The sequence below is a fragment of the Triticum aestivum genome, chromosome 3B, assembly GCF_018294505.1.
Source record: "Triticum aestivum cultivar Chinese Spring chromosome 3B, IWGSC CS RefSeq v2.1, whole genome shotgun sequence".
In the NCBI taxonomy this organism is placed as follows: Eukaryota; Viridiplantae; Streptophyta; class Magnoliopsida; order Poales; family Poaceae; genus Triticum; species Triticum aestivum.
In genome coordinates this window covers 152,079,857-152,091,319 of record NC_057801.1, presented here as the reverse complement: position 1 = coordinate 152,091,319, position 11,463 = coordinate 152,079,857, and positions in this window count along the sequence as shown.

Genomic DNA, 11,463 nt, shown 5'->3' with positions numbered 1-11,463 from the left:
TTGTCAGGCGTGTTGTCCAGGGTGTACTGAAGCACAAGAAGTTCAAAGCTACTCCTTCGTTTGTGAGGCATACTATTCTTGTCAAGCTTACGCAGGAAGATCACGTGGCATGCCTCCACAAACAAGTTTATCAGTGGCAAGGCCACAAGGTTGTCTTCATGAAGGTTCACAGGATTGAGCTGCTGCGGGACGTCCTCGATGATGTTCATGGCAAGGTTCGTCTTGTGTCCAGCCCAAATTAGATCGAGGCATGAAATAGTTGCCCCAGCTAGTGTTTAATAGTAGTTTGGATTGTGTCTAATTATCCGAACCTTGCCTGTTATCCACCCCTCTGGGGCTAGTACTCTGTTTGAATCCATCTATGGGAACTGCTGCTACTTTTGTGTGCCCGTGAATCATGTGAGAACCATCATAATTGTTGCCGAAACAGATGTGTCCTCACTAGTTTTTTCATGAATATGGCATGGTAAGACATAAGTTGTCACGGTTTATCATACGAGCAGTGTGTGTTTTGGTGAAATAGAACACTCGTTCGAGAACTGTGCACTGACGTATAAACAAGTACTTGTAAACACTGTTGGTGCTACCCCACTTGTAAGCAGTTGTGCAAAACACGGCACATTGGCTCAGCTCGCTTCAACACTAGGCTATCGACCAGCTAACAATCAACAATCTACTGTCTGACATATAAGTAACTATGTATCTTGTTACAGTGGTTCATGCAGTTAATTGAGGCCACAATGTAATAAATTCCAAACATTCACACGCTAGTCCAGCGCTCATGTGGAACACTCACATTAAACTCGTCTTCATAAAAAACTTGAAAAGCATAAGTTAAGCAATTTTATACATCTCAATGATTCATAGAACATAACAAACATATACTAGTTCATAGCAAAAGACAAAGTTGTGAGAAGGTTTACAAATCAGGAAAAAACAAGTAAGGCTTCTCTGAGCAAAGGGCCTCCCGGCAGGCTTAACTTTCCTGGAGTCCACTCTGGTTTTTCTTGTTGCCACCATCCAGGGTTAGGTTCTCTCATTCCAGAATAACCAATTATAATTGTGGTCTCAGCTGGAATGCTGAAATGAACCATGCAGTGTACTGACCAGTTGAAATGCTTGTGCATTCCACTAAATTTAAGCACCATTATTTGCAGAAATAAGCAGACCACAATGCCTCTTGTCCGTGCACCTGTCCAAAAAACCGTCGTGCAGCCGTGCCTGCTAGTCCTCGGTCCATGGAAGAACTGGCAGAAAGTACATTCCGGACTGGGATGCAGTTGTTTTTGCTCGTCCCTGCACTGCAATCAGGACGTAAAACATACGAATCAGCTTCTTTTAGATTGCGTTGATCATTCTACCTTAGTTACTACCAATGTAGGAATACCTTGAAGACTGGAGGTTACACGACGGCAACGAGGGATAGCCATCTCATTTGCGCAGTTGTACTAAAACTGGGGTGTGTGCTTTTGATTGCGCTGATAGAAACGATACGGAGACAGACATCTCGAAACGATATGGAGACAGACAACCCTGTTTGCGCAAATATGAAATATGGTTATTTAAACAGTGACAGATATTTGCAGTGGCACATGATTAACAACAACATCTATTGTGTTATAATTGGCACTAGATTGACAGTATGAAGAGTCCTTAAGTAAGTAGCATCACATCACATCAACAATGCCACTAGATTAACATGCAGAACAATAGCATTAGTATTACTGCCATGAGAGTAGCACATGGTCAGTAAATGTGCAATCAAATTTGTGCAGTTCCACTGGGATGAAGCAATGTTAGCGGTGTGAGAGTTAAGTGTAACTGCAAAAACACAATTCAAGGGAAATAAAGCAAGACGGAAGTACTTCATAAAATGGTGGTGGCATTGCTTCAATTTATCGACGGCACTAGACCATTACTTATAGTGACATTAGGTGGCATTGCTTAATGCTTCATGTGATTTTACATTAATGGTAGCGATATGGGCATAGGGACAGCAGGGGCATAAAGTGGTGAGGCAGATGTGGCTGCCGAGAGCGGCAAACACTTAGGGAGCATGTTTGCATTTGTCCTATTTTTTATCTCCTCGGTGACATCTTCCTATGTGAGCACAGGAAATCTAGACCTGCTCATTCTCATTTGCGTTGTCCCCCAACACCCGTCACTTTCTTTCCTTTTTCAACCAAGAGATAGGTCCACTTCCCCCCACCCTTCTCCATCCACCATGCTTTCTTCGTCTTTTCAACCAAGAGACCGGTTGGGTAGCCAGTATCTACTACTTTCCCCCGTTTCCTCTTAGAACCAAGTCCTAGATTCATGCTACAACTTTCCCACTTTCTTCCCTGTTTGAACCAACTCTTAGAGTCGACTGTATGAACTAGCTTTACCTCTAATAATAGTGAAAGTCTAGGTGGCTTTGGAACAACAAACAGAAGTAGAAAAAGATCCACACGAAGGGAGCTGGGGCAGTAGAGCAAGGCAGGTTTCGAAGGAATATATACCTGAGGGTCGTCGGCATGTGGCAAAGACGGCGTTGGGAGGCCGCATCTTGGTCACAATACCGCAGGGAGGAAGAAGGGGTCGGAGGCACTCCCGAGCCGGCGCTCTCTCGGAGAGAACGACATGGCCGCTGATCGGGACGCGCGGGCAGCCGTTGGTCTCCTCCCTCGCCGCCGACGACAGCGTGAACGATGCACCTACACCCCTGCCCCGGTCGAGGTTGTTCGGCCGGATTTGTGACCAGCCGTGAGTTGCGAGAGAGTGTGGCCACCTATGTCTTGCTTAGATCTGGAGATCATGAGAGAGTGAACGAGAGGAACCCTAGTAAAGCAAGCGCTAAGGCTCCTGCTTATATATATAGTGGAGTGATTTTGTTGTACCAACTTCAAAAAAATGCGCTCCTACGTGTACCAGTGAGTGGGTATGAGAGAACTAGTGCGTGCATGCACCGCTTCTCTTCGTGAGAGTACAATATTCTATGCCCAAAGAACATTCGCCACAAGAGTAATAGTATAAGTGTGTGACGTGTGAGCTAAAATAAAATGTGCGCGACATCTTTTGTTTTTTAGAAGTTCTGAGGGTAGGGTGTGAAGAGCACATATGTGCGTGACGTCTACCTGCAGATAGACGGTGGGTGCGACGTGCGAGTCTGCGAGAGGACTCGGGAGAGTCGTGACTCGTGAGGGTGCGTGTGCGTGAGAGGAAGGGGGGCACATATCAATGCAATGCATGTGTCAGTAAATCATTATTCGACAAACATTTGCCACAAGCTTTTTCCTGACGAACGCCGTAAGAACCGTTAGATCGGCCTCCGTTAGTGTCAGTTTTGCCATGTCATTTAACAGAACAGACACTCCTCCTACACACAAATCTTCCACGTGAGTGTTAGCAACTGCCGTATGCTCCCTCTGTTCCGAAATGCAGTGCATATAGCTTTATTGAAAATTCGAACCTCGCAAACTTTTACCGAGTTTTCGTGTACCAAATTGCACATGTAGAATACCATGTATATATCATTTCATTCATCTTTGAGAGGTAACTATAAAGATGAGGGAGGAGTCTACAAAATAAGACCATCGTATCACCCGCATCAATTTCAACCATCCTTTGGTGTTGAGGAATATCATAGGAACTCTATATGATATGATTTTTATAGGATTTTTTCCTTTAGAGCCAATTGGTTCATAGGAATAGATTCATATACTCCACATTTCAAAGGAAATAAACATGATATCATTTCTATAGCTTTAGAGCCACTTGGTTAAAATGAATGGATTCCTATACTCCCTTAATTTCAAAGGAAAATAAACTTTAGCGTATATTCAATAGAAAAGTTACTATGATCTGAACCAAATTACATATCTTTTCTAATCCCTCCTCATAGGAATTGATATACATGTCATCTCTAGATTCAATAGAAAAGTTCCTATGATGTGAACCAAATGACATCTCTTTTCCAATCCCTACTCATAGGAATTGAGATGCTCCATGTCATCTCTTTCCCTACAACTTCCATGTATACATCTTCTATTCCTAAATAGATAGTACAACCCACTAGTAGCTTTTTTCCAAAACATGCAACTATGGCACAAGAACTATATAGTGTGCCAATAACTTTGGAAGATGGTCGCTGGATGAAGCTAATCCGACAGAGCAGAGATGGCGAATCGGAGCACTACTGGCCGGTGGATATCATCAACATTCCACCAGATCTGCCACATGTACAATTTAGAAGACTCCATGGTTGAACTTAAGCATAATGCACAAACCTCGAAACACAAGCACTTCTCCTTTGTTCTAGAATCTTCTGTATCATAATTGTTTTTTTTCTAAATGAATTGCCATTATTTGTTTTTTACTTTATGCTTTACAATGCACAACCCCATGAATCTTAACATTTTTATAAAACTAATTGATTTTGAATGAGATGACATATAAGAACTAAACGAACATCTACATCATGCATATATGACTCAAAGCTTTACATGCTATAGTGTGTATTTATTCATAATTTGGTTTCAAAATCTCATGCGTTCAATGCATCATTGCCTTTCGGTCGAACCTACGTCCACGATTTTTTGTACGTACTATATCTCCACTGGTCCCCGAACCCAAAATGTTGCCTCGTTCCCATAAAACCAAGCGGCCCACACATATTTAAGGCGTCGACTCGAACCCGTTTACTACGACGTGGCCCCGCATGACGTAGTACTCCTACAAACCCTACTGCTGCACTCATCATCGGTTTTCTTCAAGAGGACGAGGGAGAAGCCGATTTGTAGTGGGGGCGCTTTAAAAAAAAGGATATGTAGTGGAGACCACTACCCTAGGGTGCCCTAGGTAGCTGCCACACGCATCATTGTTTTCTGTTTTCTTTATGCTCTTGCGCCCTAGAGTGAAATGATGGTTGCTTCGTCCGTCCAGCTTAATGCGGGAAAGGTGGGGCTTTGTGATTTGACCCCTCATTACTCATTTTCTACTACTGCGGCACTACGACCGGGGTGCCTCCAATTCCAACCGCTGCTCCAAACTGTAATTTGGTGCATCGCACGTGGAACAAGACGGTGGAGGAGCCACATGTCTGCCAAAGGGGTCCTGTTAAGTGTGTCGCCATTTCGTGTGCGGACCGACCCTGCTTGAGTTGCTACACCAACACGACAGGAGCAGCCTACCACTTGGTTTTGCTCCTTGGTGAATCCCGACTATATTGATCTAAAAAGATACCCTCTCCATCTCGGTTTTTTATTTGTAGGCGTCTCAGTTTATAGGGCCTGCATGTAGTTGTAGGTCATCCATTTGACTAACTAAATATGAGTTACTATGTCAAAAAAGTATATCATTGGATTCTTATTGGTTGATATGTGAAGAAACAAGAAACGAGGTAGAAGTTAATGCACCGCGCCTTAGTATTTTGGGATTATTTGGTTTTCGTAAGATGACTTAATCACCTAGATGGAGGGAGTAGTTGTATTTAAAAGTCGAGGGCGGGGCTTTTCCTACACGGTAGGCGGGGCAGTTCCGCCTAGTCAGTTTGATAGAGACGCGAGAAGACGTGGGAGTAGGCTGCTGCAAACGTAGGGTTGTGTGATTTGACAGCGAGTTACTGTTGGACAGGTGGGGCCCCATGATTTGACTTGCCATTATCATTTTAACTGCAGCGCTACGACTGACATGAGTCTCCCGATTCCTGACCACCTCCATACAGGTGCCTCTCCCAATGCTCCACCATGTAGTAGAGGCTGGCTCTTGCATGAGAGCCCACTTCTCCACTTTTACCTTGCCTCTCTTTCCTCCACATATGCAAAAATGCCATGTAAATCGCACTATTGTACATACTTTTACTTGCTCCTACAGGTGCTAAGCTTGCCACATAGGCATAAAGTCTGATGTGGCAAGTTAATCAAGAAGAGAGAGACTAGTTTGGTGACCCAAGGAAGAAATGGTGCTAAGCTCGTGTACCTAGGTGAAAAGACAATTTTGAGTCTATAGCTAATTAAATGAAGCAAACTTAGCAACACCATTTCATTGGAAGAGGTCACTCCTTGGCAAATGAAATAAATACTAGTACTCCGTGTGTCCTAGTGTCAAAAATGTTCTTATATTATGGGACGGAGGGAGTATGAAGAAAGAGGTAGAGAGGAGTAAAAAAATACACTTATAGCCAACCTTATAGCTAACCTTGTTGTAGTATGAGTGACTAAGTGATGACTATGTATGACATGCCAACATCAGATAGCCTAACGCACCGTGTTAAATCTCCAAGGGCGCGACCGTGCAAGCGACGCGACGGTCATGGTAGGCGCGACCATGATACGGGCTGCTGGCAGCCCTTGGATCTGAGATCAAACGGTCGCATGATAAGTTGCTGAAAAATTGCAGAATAACCCTCCAGGATAGGATATTCACCCATAGGTCTAGAATCACGCCATGCAACCGTTCGATCTCAGATCCAAGGGCTCTCGGAAGCCCGTATCATGGGAGAATGGAAAGCCACTACCCTGCAATTCGCACGCTGGCAGTTCGCTCCTACTTGTCCCCGCACGTCCTTCAATACTACGGCGGTTCGCTCCTAGTCGTCCCGTCCATTCACATTACGGCAGTTCCACTAATCCTAACCCTCCTCCCAAATCCATGGCATCCCAAATCTCCACGATCGGCGGTGAGTACAAGGTTAGAACCATCATCGGCGATGAGTTCGACATCATCTACACCCGTTCTTCCACGACGGTGAAAGGATGCCTTTCTCGCTTCAGATGCATGTTCGAAGACTCAGATGATGAGCGGGTCGCTGGGCTAGATGTTGAGTACACCACAGTCCTGGGATGAGAGAAGGATCTAAAGTACAAAGAGAGAAAGAAGCCCGCCATGATCCAGGTTTGCGTGCATGAGTTATGCTTGGTCTACCACATATGCCATGCCGACATTGAATGCCTGGATTTTAAGAACTTCCTCGAGAACAACCTAGTCAAATTCGTTACTGTAGACTTTGGTAACGACAAAGAAGTCCTGCGTCGGATAGGCCTCGTTGTAGGCAACCCCTTCGACCTCCAGAAGAATCGGCTGCTGCCCCCCGGTGGCCAGCCTTCAATGCTGACCCTGGCAGGAGCCATGGTTCATCCTTCATACGGTAAACTGGAGAAACCTCATTACACGTTTCATCGTCATGCATGGCAGCGAAATGTACTAGATATAGACCACATCCACTACGCTGCAATGGATGGCTACCTTTGTTTCAATATCTACAAGGGTTGGATGAAGAGCAAGAGCCAAGTGTGTGGTTCAAGCAAAGAAGTAGTATCAGCCAAGAGGAAGAGGGACAAGGACGAAGTCGAGGACGTGGAGAAGGACTCCTCCGAGTGAGTAAGGTGTCAGTATCGTTGCTCATGGTGGTTCTAATGCAGTGTCTATCGGATTAGTTGCATAGCTTAATTTCAGGTGTGCTTAGTTGAATTTGAGGGGTGTGTCGTGCTGAGCCCCAGCAGAACTATGTTATGTTTCTTCTCGTTACTTTAACTCACCAGTATGATACATACTACTAGTATTTCTTTAATAGAATTTAGCACCCCAATTAAGCACATACTAGCTTTTTAATAGTACTATATGCATAATTTGGCGACGAGCGCTCTCTATATGTACCACCTTTTTTTTAATTTCAATTTTTGCTCCACGGCGCAATCCATCGATAGTACTACTATACAAAAGTATACATTTTTTTAAAAGGCTGGAGTACTGTTCATCACATATAAAGCCAGTTAAATTCTCAACCTAGAACGATGTGCATGCCATGTAGTAAACCGATACGGAGGAAGTATAGTAAAAATGAGGTGATTTTACCGAGCGATCGGCGGGGGAGCATGGCCTGTCATGCGGTCCCGCTTGTCATGATGTACCAGGGCGATGCGCATGTCCCTCTTGAGGCGGAAGCAATACTATGTGGTTTGAGATGATGGAGAACCGAAGTGTGAAATAATGGTTGCTTCGTCCGTCTGGGAAGGTGCGGCATTGTGATTTGACGTCTCATTGCTCATTACTACTACTGGGCCGGTACGAGTGGGGTGCATCCCCCCTGCTGTTCTGCACTGTTATTTGGTGCTTGAAACGTCGACCCGATTGCTATATGTCCCACATGTCGGCAAAAGGAAGTACAAAATTCATGAAAGGGAGCGTCGACGGAGGAGTATACTACAGAATTCATGAAAGGGAGCGACTTAGTTTTGGACAAATCTGTTTTTACGGAGTAGTACGTACCCACTAGGGTTTATAGGGCTCATCTAAAAAACATTCGTTTTTCCATTTGATAAGTCTCAATTCTACTATACTAGTAGTAGTACCATTACATGTTGGATTTCGAGGTGCACCCGACGCAAGCAGTGTCAAGAGGAAACTAACCAATGCATGTACAAGTTCATGGAAATTTAGTGGGAGTAAAATTTTCTCCTCGTGCTGTGAGCCACCGCGCACGTGGGAGAGGGAGCGGGCGTAAGGCGTACAGTAGTAGGAGTACTACTACTACTACTCGTAAGCAAGCTTCACCTTATCCTGCGAGCCACCGCGCCCATGGGCGGGGGAGACGGCGTACTAAGCAAGCTTCTCCTCGTTTTGCGAGTTGACGAGACACATCAAAATTACTCCAGTGTATAGAGCCTTGCCTCTAAGGTAGGCCCCACATGGTTTGCCTCTTTTTTTAACATAACACGTCAAGTCACAATTTGTTTGTTCACCCGTGGTAGTCGATCCTCCCTCCACCAAGTGGACAACCAGTACACGTGCCAAATTACCACGTGGGCTGCCTTTTTCGTACAGAAATGAGCTCCACCATGTACCCGCGCGGGTGTGGTTGGGAAAGAGACAGGAGTACGTGCATCGTGCGTGCACCTCTTCTCTTCGTGCACGTCCCCCACCTACATAGTGTGTGTGCGAGAGATACAAACCTAGACATAATGCGCCGTCCATCCCCATGCCTCCGCCCAGTACGACCACCAGTCACCACCATGCCCCACTCCTCCTCACCTTATCTCTCATCTTTCTCCCTCCATTTTTATATACAAGGGGCCACTATCAAAATTACTCTACAATTTGCAGATATACAAGGCCACTAACACTAATCGATGCAATATTAATGGTGTTTGCCTCGTGGTACTAGCAAAGGAGGACATTAATTATCCCTTGCATGCATGCGGGAGTTTGTAAAAAAATGCATCTTGATGTTCCGTGCAATGCACGTGCATCTTGCTAGTCCATGAAAACAACACATGGCAAAATTCCACGGCGAACGAGGGATTTGAATCTGTTGGGAGGGGCTATTTGGATCTTGCCCGGGGTAGCCAAAATATTGGCGACCCTTTTGTCCACTGGTGCCTTTGCCACCGATGAACAAGGAATGGCTCGGGTGCTCATGTTGTCATGCATCCTCCAGCACGCACGTTGGAGACGAGCTCGCACGAGCTGTGTTTTTTCTCCCACAACGCTGCCCGAGCCGCCCGCAGACCGACCGGCGACCCGCAAATTATGCCATCCAACCGGACAAAATTCACGCAAACACGTAGACAAACTGATATTTCACATAAACAACAACAGAAATCATATAAAATACCGGATTTTCATACAGACATGACGGATTTCATTACATACAAATGAACTACGTGGTGCTAGTTCTGGACAACATAGGTATATAATACATGGCCTAAATGGTCGCCCACCGATCGATTTGTGTTCCTCATGTCCGGCAGCACGATCACCGGACTGCCGGGAGCCTCGGAGGTATATGCTTCAGCGCAAAGGACGCCTCGCTTCCCCACTGCCCAACTGATATCATTGGCTGGTGCCAAAGATGATGGTGGCCGGCACCGGTTCGAGTTCATCACCGGCCACTACTTCACCATGGCCGGCACCGGCTCGAGTTCATCCTAACATTCCCCTCTTCCGTGGAGCCCATGCAGGGTCGACGGAGGTCCTCGCAACAAAAGGATCCGGCAAGACACCTATTGTGTACGCCGGCGTCGCCTCCGCGGTGGCCTTCATGGGACCCAAGCGGCGGCGGCCTCCCGTGTTCTACTTCTCCTCGATGATGGCGGCGGACGCGTAGGCGCTGGCCACCGACTCGTTGCTCTCCATGCACCCAGCTTCTATCGCTGCTTGCATGGCGCGGCCGCCAGCATGGGAGTATCGGCCACAGAAACGGGAGACGCGGTATGAGGTGGCGGCATGGACGGCAACAATGACGCCCGTGCGCCGCTCCTCGTCGAGCTGGCCTGGAGCGGCGAGTTGCTGAAGTGCGCGCCGGCTTGGGGTGGCAACTGGCTCCATCGGGCGAGGGGAGGGAGGTGGATCAGCGAGATGCATAGCTCGTATCCGGCAGCCTACCCAGCCGGCTTGGATGCGGAATAACTACTCTTCGTAAGCCATTGTAAGAGTGGACAAAATGGTGGAGGAGATAGGGAAGCGGCGGAGGTGTGCGATTCTTGGCCGGTGTTTGGCCTTGTTTAAATAGGAGATTAAATAGACGGCGGACGGGAGGAGCTCGGCCGGTGTTGCATTTAACACCGGCCCGGTCATGAACGGATGTGTGTCTAGAGTGGGTTTCTCGGCTTCCACACGGGTGGGTTTCATGGAGGCATTTGAATGCGGCACGGAGGCGTGTTCAGCTGGGCGTGCAGCGAGTGGCGCCCTCGACTCTGACCTAGGACACCGCGCTGTTCTTCCACTGATGTGTGGGCTCTTTGGGTGCATGGCTTGCATGTCAGTGACCCAACACAGACAGCGCACAGGAGAGGAACCTTTGGTGGGCCAGGGAGGTCAGAAGCGGGCATTTCATAAACCGATGATTGTTCATTGTGTGTGACATCATCTTTTTCATGTAGATAAGCCTACTATGTTGATAGCCCGTTCGATACGTTGTGATTCATGAAGACCGCTGCAAACATCAATGTTCTGCTTATCACAGATAAGATTGATTAATACCCATAACAATCCATGTCCTTAACAAAGGGTGCATGCACGTATAGATTGAGCATGTGTCGTGTGCTGTGTGCATGCAGGCGTGCGAGTGTTGCGTGCGTGCAAGGGTACGTTTCAGTGTTGCATGCATGGATGCGTACGTGCGTGTGTTCGTGAGTTCACGTATACGTGTCAGTGTTGCACGACAGCATGTGTGCGTGTGTATGTGTCAGTGTTGCATGCCTGCATGTGTGCGTGTCTTGCATGCACGCATGTGTACGTTATGTGTATGTGTTAGTGTTGCACGCCTGCATGTGTGCATATGTACGTGCGGCATGAGGCTACACGTCAGTCGACTGACTTTTTCATCTCTGGTCATTAGATTTTCCAGCCGTTGGATACGAAATCAAGGGCCTCCAGTTTATCATCAAACTCCACCCCCCTGGGCCGCCAGCCCCCGCCGCCCGCGGCCGGCCCACGCCGCCACGCTAGCCCGCCCTCCCCGAAACATCTCCCCACCGCCGCTCC